This window comes from Manis javanica, chromosome 3 (genome assembly GCF_040802235.1).
Source record: "Manis javanica isolate MJ-LG chromosome 3, MJ_LKY, whole genome shotgun sequence".
NCBI classification, from domain to species: Eukaryota; Metazoa; Chordata; class Mammalia; order Pholidota; family Manidae; genus Manis; species Manis javanica.
In genome coordinates, this window is record NC_133158.1 from 38749070 (window position 1) to 38766818 (window position 17749).

Consider the following 17749-nt stretch of genomic DNA (forward strand, 5'->3'; position numbering starts at 1 on the left):
AGATGAGCAAAAAGAAAAATCACCTGAAATCCCATCACTAAAACACAACTACTGATAAGTTTTGGGGCTTACCTTTACGGTTTAGTTTCTTCCTTTTTAAGTATACTTTTTAAAAAGTTTTAAGTTTACAGAAAAGTTGCAAGGATAGTGTAGATGTTTCCATATACCCCATTTCCAGTTTCTATTATTAACCTCTTGCATTAGTATGATATATTTGTTATAACTAATGAACCAATATTAATGCCTTATTATTAATTAAATAATATTCTTTATTCAGATTTCCTTAGTTTTTACCTAATTTCCTTTCCCTGTTTCAGGATCTCATCCAGGACACCACATTATATTCAGTCATCATGTCTTCTTAGGTCCTTTTTGGTTGTGACAGTGTTTGATGACCTTGGCATTTTTGAGTCCTCGTGGGTCATTTTGTAGACTGTCCCTTAACTGGGAACTTGGATGATGTTTTCCTCATGATTAGACTGGAATTATGGGTTTTTGGAAGGAAGACCACAGAGGTAAAATGCCATTCTGACTCTACCATATCAAGGACACATACTATGCACATGACTTATTACAAGGTTGACCTTGATTGTCCGGATGAAGTAATGTTTGCCAGGTCTCTTCACTGTAAAGTGACTCTCCTCTCCTCCTCCCCACACTGTACTCTTTGGAAAGACGTCTCCATGAGCAACCCAGAGCATGGAGCGGGGACTTATGTTCCGCCTCCCTGATGGTGGCGTGTCTGTGTGAATTATCTGGGATTCTTCTACATGGGAGATTTGTCCCCTCTCTCTCACTCATTCATTTCAGTATGAACTTTATACTTTGAGTTGTAATCCAATTCTACATTTATTTGTTTGCTCAAAACTTTCTGGTTTTGGCCATTGGGAGCTCTTCAGTTGGGTTCTTGTATCTTTGACTTTTGATATATCCCAAAATTGTGGGCTTTTTTGTTTTTGTTGTTTTTTTTTTTTAGTACTTTCTTACTTTCTGCTACTGCAAGATGGTTCTAGACTCATCTTCCTGGCCTCAGTCCTAGTCAGCCATTTTTCCAAGGAACCATGGTCTTTTTATTAGAAATGGTATTAGAAAGTGAGATCTGGGTGTTAGGTGTCCTCTTTGACACTGAAGTGTCATTGATTTTAGACCCTTTCAGAGGGACGACATAATGGTCCAGTTCTAGTAGACATGTATAGCAGAATCAGAATTGCTAATAGCTACTCTGATGGGAAACAACATTAACTAGACTACAGAATTTATATGTAATTTCTTTTGCCTTTATTTGCCTTTATCTTACTGTTTTCACTCATTTCTAAAGTTACTTAATAAACACCTTTCCTCCTACTCCTTTTAGTGAAGTAGTTTCAGACATTTGTAAAACCACTGGATTCTTTTGTCACATTCTGCCCCACCTGCTGGGATCTCGAGACACTGTCAGTGATTTTTTAAGTTTGCTTGAGTTGAGGTTGACTCTTTGTGCTGTAAAGTTCCATGGGCTCTGACAAGTATGTTGTGTGTTCACCATTACAGTTTCATATAGAATAGTGTCACTGTCCTAAAAATACCCTGTGTTTCACTTTCAACCCTCCTACCCTCTCCCCGAACCTCTGCCAATGACTGATCTTTTTAGAATTGTGTCTTTTTCAGAAGGTCATAGTTGGAATCATATAGTAATATAGCTTGTTCAGGTTGGTTTTTTTCCCACTGAGCGAAATACATTTAAGATTCATTCATATTTTATGTCTTGATAACTCATTTCATCACTAAATAATCCACATTTTGTCACTGAATAATTGTACCAAAATTTGTTCATCTATTCATCTACTGAAAGACAAGTTGATTGCTGTCAATTTTCACTTTAAAGTTCCTTTAGACATTCACATACAGGTTTTTGTGTTAAAGCTACTATAAACATTTCCCATGCAGGATGCCCGTTTTCAAATCTTTTGGATATGCATCCAGGAGAGCAACTGTTAGCCTCGTAAGAAACTCTTCCCAGTGGCCATACCATTTTGCATTCTCACCAGCATGAATGACAGTTCTTGCTGTTCCACATCCTCAACACTAGTTGGGATGCTTAGTTTTTTGGATTCTAGCCATTATAACAGCTGTGTGGTGGGATCTAATTGTTATTTTAATTTGCAATTCCTTCATGCAAACTGATGTTGAGCATCTTTACATATGCTTATTTCCCATTTGTACATCTTGTTTGATGAGGGTGGCTGTTCAGATTTTTTGCCTATTTTTTGATCAGGTTGTGTGTTTTCTTCTTGTTGAGTTTTAAGAGATCTTTGCATATTTTGAATACAAGTCATTTACAAGATATGTGTTTTGAAAATATTTTCTCCCCCTCTGTGGCTTGTCTTTTAACTCTCTTAGCAATGCCTTTGGCAGAGCAGAATTTTTTGCTTTTAATGAAGTCAAGCTTTTTTCTTTTATGGATCCTGATTTTGGTGGTGTATCTAAAGTTGTCTCCAAAATCCAAGACCACATAGACTTTCTCCTTAGTCATTTTTATGACTATATATTTTATCAACATGAGATTATACTGTTCTGTAATTACTTTTTATACTTAATAATATATGTGAATTTTTTCATGAATATTTATTCTTCTAGAGCATCCTTGCATTGACTGCTCATTATTCTCTTACACACATATACCAATAAGCATTAAATTAATTCTTTAATGTTGAAAATAATATATTTTCAGATTTACTGAAATATTATAATATACACATTTCTCAAAGTTTGTTTCAGGTTTAAACTTGTTAGACTGAATAAGGAGTTCTTTCTTTCTGGATTGAAGAAAGTGTTTGTCTTCCTTTTTCTCTCCTCTATTCCTTCCACAAATATTCAATGAATCTAAGATAGTGTGAGGTTCATCAGAGGCTCACTCTTTTAGACACTAAGGATGCCTCAGTGAGCTGCAGTCCCTGCTCTTAAGGAGGCTCTGTGCTAGTGGAAGAGTTATGAAATAATAAATAATAGGACTTCTGAATATAATGAAGAAGGGGTCAAGGGAGGGTAAAGGGGTAAGTGATAGACTCTGGTACCTGGGACTCAAGAAAGGAGAGATAATGGACATACTAGAAACCGATAGGTCAGCAGAGGAGGGGTGAGGGGAAGGAAAATCTGGCTGAGATTGCTGGACTGTGGCTGGGGGGTAAAGAAAGGAGGGCTAATACGCTACGGAAAGTCAGTGTGAATTCAGAAGCTCTGGGTGAGCACAGTGTCCCCAGTGTGACCATGCGAAGGGGCAGATGGAGGGCCTGAGGCTGCAGTCGGTGGAGCTCTGAGGAGCCAAGAGGCACTGGGGCTGTATTTGCAGTGCTGAGGGAGAATTTGAGCCAGGTCAGTAAACTGTTCAGAATAGGGTGGAGTGACTAGAAAGCAGATGTCACAGAGGTGAGGAAAGGTAAAAGTGGTTTAGTCTCACGTCAGGGTCCAAAACTGAGCAGGGATTATCATTCAATAGTGAAAACCCATGGTCTGAAAGTGGCATGAGTAATGAAAGAAAACGCTGTCATAACAAAACACAACAGACTGAATGGCCTAAACACTGGGAGCTAATTTTGCTTACGTCTGGAGGTCCAGGTGCTGGCAGGTCTGGTTTCCTCTGGGGCCTTTCTCCCGGCTGGCGGATGGCCGCCTTCGCCCTGCGTCTGTGGCCCTCTCTGCATGCACACCCCTCTGCCCGCTCTGTCCATTCACAACTCCCCTTCCTGTGAGGGCACTGGTCAGCCTGCAGCAGGCCCACCCCACCACCTCATTTTAACTTAACCGCCTCTTTAAAGGCCCTATTTCTAAATAAACTCTGAGGTGCTGGGGTTTAGGGCTTCCACCTGTAGATTTTAGGAGCACATAATTCAGCCTATAATACCCATCAAATGAAGGAATTTAACATGAATAAGACTCTACCACCTAATTTTCAGGCCCCATGTGCCAAATGTCCCAATAATCTCCTTTACAGCAAAAGAACCTTGTTCAGAATCTGGGTTGCATTTAGTTGTCATATCTCGTTAGTTTTATTCCATCTGCAACAGTTTCTTAGTTTTTCCTTGACTCTTATGGCCTTAGTACTTTTGAAGTTATAGGTCAGTATTTTTGTAGAATGTTCCTAAATTGGCGTTGTCTGGTATGTCTTCATGATTTGATTCAGATCATACATCTGCAGCAGGAATGGCAGGGAAGGGATGCTAGCTTCTCCTCATGGCGTCCCATCAAGTGGCCCCAGTCCGCGTCTGTCCCATCACTGGCGATGTTCACGCTCATCGCCTGATCATGTTAGTGTCTGCCAGGCATCCCCATAGTCTTATTCTTTTTCCTTTTGTAATTACCAAGTATTTTGTGGGGATGTGCTGTGAGACTATATAAATACCAGTTCTTCACCAGATGTTCAATTGCCTTGTTTATTTATAACTGTATTACTTCAGGTTTTCCTAGCTCAGTGGATTAAAATCCCTTATTACTGTAATTTATATCAAGGGTCTAATTGTCTTAGATACAACCAATAGGAGCCTCTTCAAAATGATTTCCCAGGCCTTTATGAAATGTCTCATTGATTCTGTGAGCGTTTCCTAGCCCAAGATGCTCCAGGCTGATCTGGTGTTTCCTGTTCCAGCCCTGGAATTGACTGTCTTGGGGAGGCCCAGTTCTTCTCAGTGAGGAATGGCGTTTAGATATATTTTGACAATAGTATGTCCAAATTGATCTGTATTAATGGTATTCTACTGTAACAATATAAAGACCATTATTTATTCATCCTTGGCCTCTATAGAAATTTGTGATTTGAATTGATGAACACTAATCTTTTTGTGTGATTGTTCATTTTAGTATTTTTACAGGAGAATATACAGACATAATAATGTGTATAAAGGAAAGAACATAATCAGATCTATATAGAAATTAACACAGATGAGCCCTAGATCTAGAATTTACTTCTAGGAAAGAAATGAGATTCATTTCTTTCCAACAGGGCAAATTAGATAACAAATCCAATTAGCTTCCTAAATGCTGCTCTCATCCCTCATATCAGTTCACCAGAGATGTCACCTTGCTTCACCCTGAGTCCACTGCTTGGATTTGGAAGGAGGCCAAATGTCAAGCAGGTTTGTATGGCCACTCCTCAAACTATAATACGAAATGTGATCTGTGTTTACAATGCAGTTTGAGCACATTGACCTGGAGTGCCTCTCCTCACAGAAGCACAACTGCATCTAAGTCAACAACACTTGATTCTGAAGGGGTGCCTCTTTTAGTATACTTACCATCTCTTATTGAGAAAGTATTTCTAATTTTCTTGAATTCTCTTTGTATTGAAGCAGTTGGAAAAATGACTTGCTTATTTCTATTCTTGGTTTTGAAACTGCTCTTTTTCTCTTTCCCTGTCCTCCACTATGTGTCCCACTTCCGAGGGTCCTCCCTCGCACGCCTTGCTGGGGTTAGCTCACACCCTGGCTGGAGTTGTCAGTGGTGGGAAAAGGGTGACTTCCAGGAAGCCTGCCTTCATTTTAAAAACTAAGCAGCTTGACATTCTTTTAATTTACAGTCTTGTCAGAGATAGCATGGAATATTTAAGCTTTGTTACTGATTTCTGAGATCTAACGCTGTCAAATAGTGTGGACGATGAGACCCAGGAACTTCATATTAGCGAAAAGACATTAATTTCTTTACAATACATGTCTTTTAAAGTTTATCCTCTGGGAACTGTGACCAGGACCTCCTAGAAATGGATTTTTTTGAGAACTATAAAAATATGTGTCTAGTCCATGTGAAAAATGACCTATTTCTGGACAATTGGATAGTTAGAGAAAGCCTAGCTGGTATATTATCTAAAAATATGACCTTCAAATCCTAATCCTTACGAATAGTTTTCTCAGTTTGTGATAAATGATGTTATAAGAATGAATTAAAAGGGAATAGACTGTCAAATAACTTTCCACTTGCACACTTCTTTGGACTCTGACTCGGGAATCATCTTTCTCTTATATAAGATGAACTTCACTGCTTATACTGTAGTTGATATCCAACATTAGTCTGGTTCTCTTTAAATTGTCTAGGGATTTGTCTAAAAGAATGCTCAAAATATACTGTCTGATACATGAAAAGCTTAATTTAAAAGTTAATGCTGAAGTGGTAGGTAGATGCAAGATAAAGGTAGAAAACATAATTTAGTGCTGTAAGAGGGCAGATGTAGATGATCAGGTCTGTGCCTATAGACCAAGTATTAATCCAAGCTAGACAAGGGCAACAAAACATCCACGGATGCAGAAAAAACCGAAAGTTTCTGTGATGACTGCCCTTGCACTGTTAACCATGTAAGAACTTATTCACTATGTAAGAACTTGTTCACCATGTAAGAACTTGTTCGTTATGCTTCAGAAGATTGGAGACTGTTGAGAATTAGGCTTGGGGTTGATTAATGATTGTGCATTGAGTCCCCTATACAGAATTTTATTGTTGTTAACAACCATTTGATCAATAAATATGTGAGATGCCCTCTAAAAAAAAAAGTTAATGAAAATTAAAGCATCCAAATACACAATAGAAAGTATAATTAAATAGCAAGTCAGAATTTATTTCCTCTTATTCTTCATTCTTATTTATACTGAAATGTAAACCAGGTCCTTAGGTTAGCAGATATTTACAAGCTAATGTGTGCTTGAGGTTAGCAAATATACAAACCCATTATCATGCATTAAAATCCTTTTTTAATTTCAACAAAGAAAGTCTTTCATCTACATCAATTCAGGTGCTGTAACAGAATTCCACAGACTGGTTCATGAACAACTGAAATTTATATTTCACAGTTTTGGAGGATGGAAAGTCCAAGCTCAAGACATCAGCAGAGTCAGTGTTCACAGATGGCCACGTCTCAATGTGCCCGCATGTGATGCAAGGGGCCAGGGAATTCTCTGGCGTCTCCTGTATAAAGGCACTAATCCCATTCACAAGGACTCCACTCTCACGACCAAACTGCCTCCCAAAGGCCAAGCCTCAAAGTACCAAACATGGGAATTAGGTTTGACATAAATTTTGGGAGGAAACATTATTTAGAAATGTTTTTTATTTAGAAGTCATATCCTTTTTGATAAATAACACTTAATACATCTAATACAGCCTGTTCCCAGGAGGCTGAATAATAACTACTGTAAGCTCAGTTTTGGCTACCATTCATTGAACATATACTACTGTCTTGCCAATGGGTTTCAGCCTCCGGCAAGTTCACTATGAATTCAGTGTGACCAAAGAAATGACAGTAAAACGTTTCTTTGGGGTGAAAGGGTTTATTACTTGGCTTGTTCTTCTGGCGGTAGGTCGAGCACTAGTGTCTCTGCCTCTGCCCCTGCCCAGAACAAAGGGCTGAGCTCTCTGCGGAGTGCAACAATAGCTTATTGCCTAAAGGTGTGGAAGCGGTAGCCTAGCAACAAGCCAGTTACATCATAAAGTGGTTTAAGTTCATTAAGGATCTTGTCCATAGGAACCCCAACTTCCCCACACTGCACCCCTCCAGGATTCTTGCCTTCCAATATACACACTTTCAATCTTCTGCAATGGTCCTTGTGCTAGAAAGCTGGAGCACTGTACCCAGATTCCACAACAGCAACAGAGGATAACAACAACTTAGAGATAGTAACAAAAACTAATATACAAGATTTTAATACAGGCAACAAAAATTATAATAATTCTCAAGCCAGAGAAGGTTCCTAATCCACAAAGACCTTAGGGGCAATAATGAACAACAACTTAGAGATAGTAACAAAAATTAAAACCCAGTATTTTGAACAAAAAGTCTAACAATCCTCAAGTCAGAGGAGGTTCCCAATCCACAAGACTTTAGGGGCAATTAGACACATGTTTTAATGACACCCACATAGGCAAATCTTGTCCATCAGGTAGGATGCATGCCAGAGAGTGCTCCTGTGATAGGACTGTAGCAGGAAGGGGGTCCCTTCCAGGTCTAGCATACCATACTTTTACTCCTTTCACCGTGGGGGTTACTGAATGGTCTATATATAGCACTACTGGAGGTGCATGCACTGGCCATAATGATAAAACAAAGCTCCCAGGTAAAATACTCCTACCTTCTGACCGTTCAGGATATACTACTGTGACCTTTGGGGGCCACTCTGCTGTTATTCCAGAAATACACAGGAGGCCAGCTTCCAGGCCTTGTCCCCAAGGTGCCAGGAGAGCCAGCCATCGTTGGTCCATGTGTCAAAAGGTCCAAGGCCACACCCACTCTTTGGAGTCTCTGGGGTTCAGTGCAGTTGGTGCTGGCAGCAAGATGTTATTCTGGTGGCTGCACCTCAGCTTCAGTGATTCTTCATTGCAGTTGTATAGGGGAGGCAGCCATCTGTGTTAACATGTCTATGGGGCTCAGGGCTCCCTTTCGGGGTCTCTCTGCTACAAATGGTTCAAAAGCAAGTTCTTCCTACTTTTCACTAATGTACGTCACTGGCCCCAACAAGTGCTGGAGTTCCTTACTCAAGGGGCTACTAAAGAGGGCACTATGCAGCTGTAGGTAAGCACCCCACTTGGCTAGTGTGGGTGTTTTTGCCATACCACTCCTTGGGGAACTTTCATCTGCTGGGTCTTTATTTTCTTTACAACCAGTAGGCATGCTCTCAATACAGGAGGGGCCAGTGCCTCCGGCACCACCACTTCATTCTTCCCCAGCTCCTCCATTTCTGGGGCTGATGGCACCTTTCTCTCCCCTCCCCCGAGTGCCTCCTCTGCTACAACCTTTCCCTTTTCTAGTGTGCCTCACAGCAATGCCAGCTCAGTCTTCAGCAGCTCTCTTACCTTCACCTCAATGCTTCGCAGCTGACGTTCTCGTGCCACCTCTGCCTGTGCTTCCCTCAGGAGTTTGTCCTTTTCCTTGATGGCCTCTTCCTCCTTCAGAACACCTGGCAGTGCTGCTGTCTCATCTCCAATGGCACCTTGCTGCCAGCTCCTCCCACATCCAGGCTATCTCCTTCCTCAGGGAATCCACAGAAGTTTGCAGCTTGCATTCTTGTGCCGCCATTTCTTGAGCCTCTTCTGTAGACCTTTTTAAGACTGTGAGAAGCAGCCAACCCACAATCCCCACTGCCTTCCGGGCACTCTGCTTTTCAAAGGATCCCCTTACTATATCAAGGGCCACCCCTACAGCCTCAGGTGTCACCTCCACCTGCCTCCAGTCCAGGGGTGGGGCCCAGTCTTCTAGAAGGCAAACCACCTCAGACCACATACCAATTGGGGAATGATCTGCTGTCTCCCCATTCACAGGGGCAGCCCACTGAAACACCCCTCCCATAAGGGCAGCCTGTCTTTTTCCTTGGTCAACAATGAACCTTGCCGACTATGCCAATTGTCTTGCCAATGGGCTCCAGCCCCACACAAGTTCGCTATGGATAACGTGTGACCAAAGAAATGACAGTAGAACGTTTCTTTGGGGGTAAAAGGGGTTATTATCCGGCTCGTTCTCCCGGGTAGGTCGAGCACTAGCGTCTCTGCCTCTGCCCATAGCACTGGGCCAAGCTCTCTATATAGTGTAATAACAGCTTATTGTCTACAGGTGTGGAAGCAGCAGCCCAGTAACAGGCCAGTTACATCATCAGGTGGTTTAAGGTCAGTGAGGATCCTGGTCATAGGAACCCCAGGTTCACCACAACTACATACTTGACTTCTTCATATATCTCTCATTTAATTCTCATTGCTACTCCATACTGCAACTAATATTATGTCTCTTTTACAGATGAGGAAATTGAGGCTTGTTGAGCCTTATGTAACTTTCACATGATTCCACAGATAGAAAATGGGGCAATGGGGAAACCCAAGTTCTCAATGATTAAAAAATCCATTAAAAACCCTTGTCATTACACTACACTGCTTCTCAACAGGTTATAATGCAATTTGACATACATATCTCTCATAATTGCTCTCTCTAGCCACATATTGAAACATGAAGCCTGATTCTTAGCTCATGTTTTCCCTTTTGTTTATACTCAATAAAAATATAATGGGCCCCCATTAAATGTTCATTGATTGAATGCAGAGAATTGAGAATTGATTACAGAGCAATACCATTTCTGGGTTTTTTAGATCAATAGTACTTTAATAAACACTGCCTTGTGGAATGCTGTGTATTGGTAGAGACTTTGGACAGCTCTGGTTCCCAGATCTCTACAGCAGCATATCAGAAAGTAAGATTTATTCCTGAACGGGGTCCTCCCCGTGGAGTAGCTTCGAGGTCATACTGGCATTTTACAAATACAATATCACTCAACCAGTTCATTTCCTGGTGCATGTAGAGATCTGAATGCAGATCATGTTTGTGAAAAGTGAACTCAATGAAAATCAGTACAAATGTGTCCACTTCCTTTTGAAAAGCAGCCCACCAGGGTCAAGAATTAAGAAAATGATTTTTGTTCCTGCAGTCACTGTCATGAGAAAGATAAATAAGATTTGTACTGCACAAAAGTTCAAAGCAGCAGCTAGATATTACCTGTTCTAATATGTTTTCTATCTATGAAATGCTGTGAAAATTGTAAATCTAGTAAAACACCAATCTACTCTGTAATTGGAAACACCTCTATTACACCAAGTGCATTGAGACATTGAATAATGCATCCTTTACTCCTCACTGAAACTTTTTTCACTTTATTTTTATAAAATTTTCTCATTTTCCCCTGAATAGATGTGCTTGTTAAACAAAGTAATTCTTCATCGTTGTGAGACTTGTGCTTCAACTGGAGATAAAAATGAGATGCAAATTGTTAAAACATGACCTCTTGTATCTTCAGAGATTGGAACCGAAAGGTCTGCTCATCTCAAGCACCCATCACCAGGATCTTTTCCTTCCTGGAAGATCACAAATGGTGAAGGAAGAAACTTGCTGTTCTGACACATTAGAGCCCAGAAATTGTTCTCTTCCTCTCAGTTTGTATTTCTGTACTCTGCACTGGGTGCTACTAAAGGCTGGCAGGAAGCTAGTTTCCAACAGGACTAACACTTTCTATTTCAAGTGGTGACCAAAGATCCTAGAGGTAAAAGCAGCCCTGTGAGGCCATTTCATCTTGTAACAAGCTCCTACAGCTCATCCTGCTGGAATCTGGGCTGCCTTTGGAAACTCAACTCATTACCGAGAGATATGAGAAGCCTTGATTGACCTGTCCTGCTTATACAGCTAATAGAACTGTCAACATTTCTGTCACTTGGCCATCACCAGCCCTCGAATATAATAAAGGCCTTGAAGGCAATACAGGAAGTGGAACATCCCAAGGGCATAAACCCTCTCAAAACTGAGTCTGCTTGTTGAACTAAATACTCTTGTTCAAATGTCTGACTTTACAGCGAAGGGGAGTGAACATGATACAGCCTTGCTTTTTTCACCAGTATAATTATTTTTCCCTCTCATCATGCTCATATCTCTTAAATCTATGAATGTACCAGGTCTAGCAAGGTGGAGTTGAAGCTGACAAGGTCAGAAAAGGTCACTCGGAGAAGGCCATGTTGTGTGTGCATGTGTTGGATGATGTACATGGATAACAATGGTTAGTTGTAAAGGGTGCTTTGTCTGCCTAAAGAAGAACTTAAACCTGGGTTTTAGTGAAATAACTTAAGTTCTATTTAATTTATAAACGAGCCAATGTATATTGAGCTCCTGATCTTGACTGGCATTAGTGCCTCTGCTGAGGTTAGAGACGGAAGATGCTGTGACAGAGACTGTTAATGATCCCCAACATCCAGGTCCTCCTTTACATGTCCCAGATTCCCTTGCTCTCATGTTTAGGCCATGTGACTAAGATCTTCCCAGTGAGATCTGAGCAGAGATGAGGTAAACCACCTCTGGACCTGACCCCTGAAAACATATGTGATTCTCCAAGTCTCTCTCCCTTCCCATGTGACATTGGAGGCCCGAGTTTGAGGTGGCATCACTGTAAGGGAAAAACAACCTGGATTCTTCCTGGGCTCCTGCTTAGAAGAGAATGCCCTAGAGAGTTATCCAACCCCATTAGACTTCGTGTAAGTGAAAATAAACTTATTAATATCTGTTGAGGTTTTAGGATTTGTTTATTACCACAACATAGGCTATCTCAGAGGTTTTTAAAGTGTGATTTATACACCAGCAGCATGAGTATCACCTGGGAAGTTATTTGAAATGCACATCCTTGAGCTCACCTGAGATTGTTTGAATCAGAAACTCTAAGAATGGGACATAGCTATCTGGGTTTTAAGACCCTCCAGGTGATTCTGATGAACACTAAAGTCTGAGAAGCATTAGTCTAAACTATCTTGTCAATACAGACATAATCCTCAATCTCAAGGATATCACAGTCTAATAGACAGATGTTCTTACATACTACCTTCTTCTAAATTTTCCCAAGACCCTCTTGCCTTAATAAAAACAAGGCTCTTCCCCAAGGACAGAGCATTCCTTGTAGCCTTCTCAAAGTCGTGCCATTAATTCTTTAACTGCTCACTTTCCATACTTTGTGGTTGGTGATGAAATTGCCTCCTGCCTCATACCACAGGAGCTTTGCACAACCAAATCTTTATTTCTGGAAGGCTCCCTCCAACTTCATCTTGTTTATGTAATGTTTATGCGTCCTTTCTATGCAACTGAAATTGTCTCATCTAAGCAACAGAAAGAAAAAAGGAATGAAGAAAAATGAACAGAACCTGAAGGACCTGTGGGACACCATCAAATATAGCAACTTATTCATCATGGAAGTCTCCAAAGGAGAAGCAAGAAAGAATGGAACAAGAAGAATATATGAAGAAATGGTGGTTGAAAACTTCCCATATTGGGACATAAATCTATACATCTTCTCTCTTGCCACTTTTAAGAGGATAAATTCAGATATCCATATACTACAGTCAAACTGCAGAAAGCCAAAGATGAAGACTCTTAAAAGTAGCAAGAGAGAAGCAATTTATTTCATGCAAATGATCCTCAAGAACATTAGCAGCTCGGAAGGTGGGGCCAAGATGGCGGCGTGAGTAAGACAGTGGGAATCTCCTCCCAAAAACATGTATATTTTTGAAAATACAACAAATACAACTATCCCTAAAAGAGAGACCAGAAGATACAGGACAACAGCCAGACTACATCCACACCCATTAGAACCCAGCACCTCATGAAGGGGGTAAGATACAAGCCCTGGCCTGGCGGGACCCAAGCACCCCTCACCCCAGCTCCCAGCGGGAGGAGAGGAGTTGGAGCAGAAGGGAGAGGGAGGCCAGGACTGCTAAACACCCAGCCCCAGCCATCTGCACCCAGAGTGAAGACACACAGTGTGAGGAATGTGGGAAACAAGCGAAATGGGACAGTAAAAATCTGCAAGTGGGTCGATGCAGCCAGTGCCCCAGGGACAAAGAAAAGCGAGTGCTTTTTTAAAGTCTTAAAGGGACAGGGATGCCACAGCTGGACGGAAGTGTCCCAGGACACTTAGCCCAGCAGCTGGGAATCCCGGGGAAGTCTGGGTGCACTAACCCCCTGGGCAGCAGCTCTGAGACCCCTCACGGCAATAAACAGCACCCTGCCCATTCCCCCTCTGGCGTGGCCCCACCATAGGGGGGGCCTGAGGCTGGCCAAGCCCACAGCAAAGGAGCTTCCTCCATAGCAGACAGGCAAGAAACAGAGACTTGCTCTACACACAACTGCCCAACACAAGCTGCTAGGGGTCGCTATTGTCCCAGTAAAGAAAGGCCAGGAGAAAGTGGAAAGGGACTTGGCTCTCTCAGCTGACAGATGAGTCAATAGCATACCACTGCATCTATCAACATGAAAAGGCAGAAAAATTTGATCCAGACCAGACTAACCCAGACATCCTCCACATCACAACCCAGAAGGAATCTGGGGAGATAGATTTAACCAATCTTCCTGAAAAAGAACTCAAAACAAAAGTCATAAACATGCTGATGGACTTGCAGAGAAATATGCAAGAACTAAGAAGAGAGAATACAGAAGTAAAACAAGCTCTGGAAGGACTTGAAAGCAGAATGGACGAGATGCAAGAGGCCATTAATGGACTAGAAAACAGAGAACAGGAATGCAGAGAAGCTGACGCAGAGAGAGATAAAATGATCTCCAGGAATGAAACAATATTAAGAGAACTGTGTGACCAATTGAAATGGAACAATATTCGCATCATAGGAGTACCAGAAGAAGAAGAGAGAGAAAAATGGATAGAAAGTGTCTTTGAAGAAATAATTGCTGAAAACTTCCCCAAACTAGGGGAGGAAATGGCCTCTCAGACCACAGAGGCACACAGACCTCCCATGACAAGGGACCCAAGGAGGGCAACACCAAGACACATAATACTTAAAATGGCACAGGTCAAAGATAAGGACAGAGTATTAAAGGCAGCCAGAGAGAAAAAAAAGGTCACCTACAAAGGAAAACCCATCAGGCTATCATCAGACTTCACAACAGAAACCTTACAGGCCAGAAGAGAATGGCATGATACATTTAATGCAATGAAACAGAAGGGCCTTGAACCAAGAATACTGTATCCAGCATGATTATCATTTAAATATGAAGGAGGGATTAAGCAATTCCCAGACAAGCAAAAGTTGAGGGAATTTGCCTCCCACAAACCACCTCCATAGGATATTTTAGAGGGACTGCTCTAGATGGGAGCACTCCTAAGGCTAAACAGAAGTCACCAGAGAAAATAAAATCACAGCAAAGAAAGCAGAGCAACCAAATACTAACTAAAGGCAAATATAAACAACCACCCACAAAAGTAGTTAAAGGAAACACAAAAAAGCAGAGAATAAAACACCCAACATATAAAGAATGGAGGAGGAGGAATAAGAAAGGAGAGAAATAAATAATCACCAGACAGTGTCTATAGTAGCTCAATAAGTGAGTTAAGTTAGGCAGTAAGATATTAAAGAAGCTAGCCTTGAACATTTGGTGACCATGAATCTAAAGCCTGCAATGGCAATAAGTACATACTTTTCAATAATCACCCTAAATGTAAATGGACTGAATGCACCGATCAAAACACACAGAGTAATAGAATGGATGAAAAGCAAGACCCATCTGTATGCTGCTTACAAGAGACCCATCTCAAACCCAAAGATATGCACAGACTAAAAGTCAAGGGATGGAAAAAGATATTCCATGCAAACAACAGGGAGAAAAAGCAGGTGTTCCAGTACTAGTACCAGACAATATAGACTTCAAAACAAAGAAAGTCACAAGAGATAGAGAAGGACATTACATAATGATACAGGGCTCAGTCCAATAAAAGGATATAACCATTATAAATATATATGCACCTAACACAGGAGCACCAGCATATGTGAAACAAATACTAACAGAATTCATCGAATGCAATGCATTCATTTTAGGAGACTTCAACACACCACTTACTCTAAAGGATAGATCCATCAGACACAGAGGCACTGAACAACACACTAAAACAGATGGACTAATAGACATCTATAGAACTCTACATCCAAAACCAACAGGATACACGTTCTTCTCAAGTGCACATGGAACATTCTCCAGAATACACCACATACTAGGCCACAAAAAGAGCCTCAGTAAATTCAAAAGGATTGAAATTCTACCAACCAACTTTTCAGACCACAAAGGTGTAAAACTAGAAATAAACTGTACAAAGAAAGCAAAAAGACTCACAAACACATGGACGCTTAACAACACGCTCCCAAGTAATCAATGGATCAATGACCAAATCAAAATGGAGATCCAGCAATATATGGAAACAAACGACGACAACAACACAAAGCCCCAACTACTGTGGGACACAGCAAAAGCAGTCTTAAGAGGAAAGTATACAGCAATCCAGGCATATTTAAAGAAGGCAGAACAATCCCAAATGAATGGTCTAATGTCACAATCATCAAAATTGGAAAAAGAACAAATGAGGCCTAAGGTCAGCAGAAGGAGGGACATAATAAAGATCAGAGAAGAAATAAATAAAATTGAGAAGAATAAAACAATAGCAAAAATCAATGAAACCAAGAGCTGGTTCTTTGAGAAAATAAACAAAATAGATAAGCCTCTAGCCACTTATTAAGAGGAAAAGAGAGTCAACACACATCAACAGAATCAGAAACAAGAAAGGAAAAATCACGACGGACCCCACAGAAATACAAAGAATTATTAGAGAGTACTATGAAAACCTATCTGCTAACAAGCTGGGAAACCTAGGAGAAATGGACAACTTCCTAGAAAAATACAACCTTCCAAGACTGACCCAGAAAGAAACAGAAAATCTAAACAGACCAATTACCAGCAACAAAATTGAAGCGGTAATCAAAAAACTACCAAAGAACAAAACCCCCGGGCCAGATGGATTCACTTCAGAATTTTATCAGTCATACAGGGAAGACATAATACCCATTCTCCTTAAAGTTTTCCAAAAAATAGAAGAGGGGATACTCCCAAACTCATTCTATGAAGCCAACATCACCCTAATACCAAAACCAGGCAAAGACCCCACCAAAAAAGAAAACTACAGACCAATATCCCTGATGAACGTAGATGCAAAAATACTCGACAAAATATTAGCACACGGAATTCAAAGATGTATCAAAAGGACCATACACCACGACCAAGTGGGATTCATCCTAGGGATGCAAGGATGGTACAACATTCGAAAATCCATCAACATCATCCACCACATCAACAAAAAGAAGACAAAAACCACATGATCATCTCCATACATGCTGAAAAAGCATTTGAGAAAATTCAACATTCATTCATGATAAAAACTCTCAGCAAAATGGGAATAGAGGGCAAGTACCTCAACATAATAAAGGCCATATATGATAAGCCCACAGCCAACATCATACTGAACAGCGAGAAGCTGAAAGCTTTTCCTCTGAGATCGGGAACAAGACAGGGATGCCCACTCTCCCCACTGTTACTCAACATAGTACTGCAGGTCCTAGCCAAAGCAATCAGACTAAACAAAGAAATACAAGGAATCCAGATTGGTAAAGAAGAAGTTAAACTGTCACTATTTGCAGATGACATGATATTGTACATAAAAAACCCTAAAGACTTCACTCCGAAACTACTAGAACTGATATCGGAATTCAGCAAAGTTCCAGGATACAAAATTAACACACAGAAATCTGTGGCTTTTCTATACACTAATAATGAACCAATAAAAAGAGAAATCAGGAAGACAATTCCATTCACAATAGCATCAAAAAGAATAAAATACCTAGGAATAAACCTAACCAAGGAAGTGAAAGACCTATACCCTGAAAACTATAAGACACTCTTAAGAGAAATTAAAGAGGTCGCTAACAAATGGAAACTCATTCTGGCTAGGAAGAATTAATATCGTCAAAATGGCCATCGTGCCCAAAGCAATATACAGATTCGATGCAATCCCTATCAAACTACCAACAGCATTCTTCAATGAACTGGAACAAATAGTTCAAAAATTCATATGGAAACACAAAAGACCACGAATAGCTAAAGGAATCCTGAGAAGGAAGAATAAAGTAGGGGGGATCTCACTTCCCAACTTCAAGCTCTACTACAAAGCCACAGTAATCAAGACAATTTGGTACTGGCACAAGAACAGAGCCACAGACCAATGGAACAGAATAGAGACTCCAAACATTAACCCAAACATATATGGTCAACTAATATTCGATAAAGGGGCCATGGACATACAATGGGGAAATGACAGTCTCTTCAACAGATGGTGCTGGCAAAACTGGACACCCTAAGCCCTCAGTTCCCAAAAGTCCTCAAGTGCCTATAAAT

At 40.8% G+C, this 17749-nt stretch overlaps 1 protein-coding gene across 1 annotated transcript in view; it reads right to left on the minus strand.

Moving 5' to 3' along the window:
* Positions 1–17749, minus strand: part of LOC108409671 (uncharacterized) — an 88195-nt gene that overhangs the window by 55364 nt on the left and 15082 nt on the right. The window lies entirely within an intron of this gene.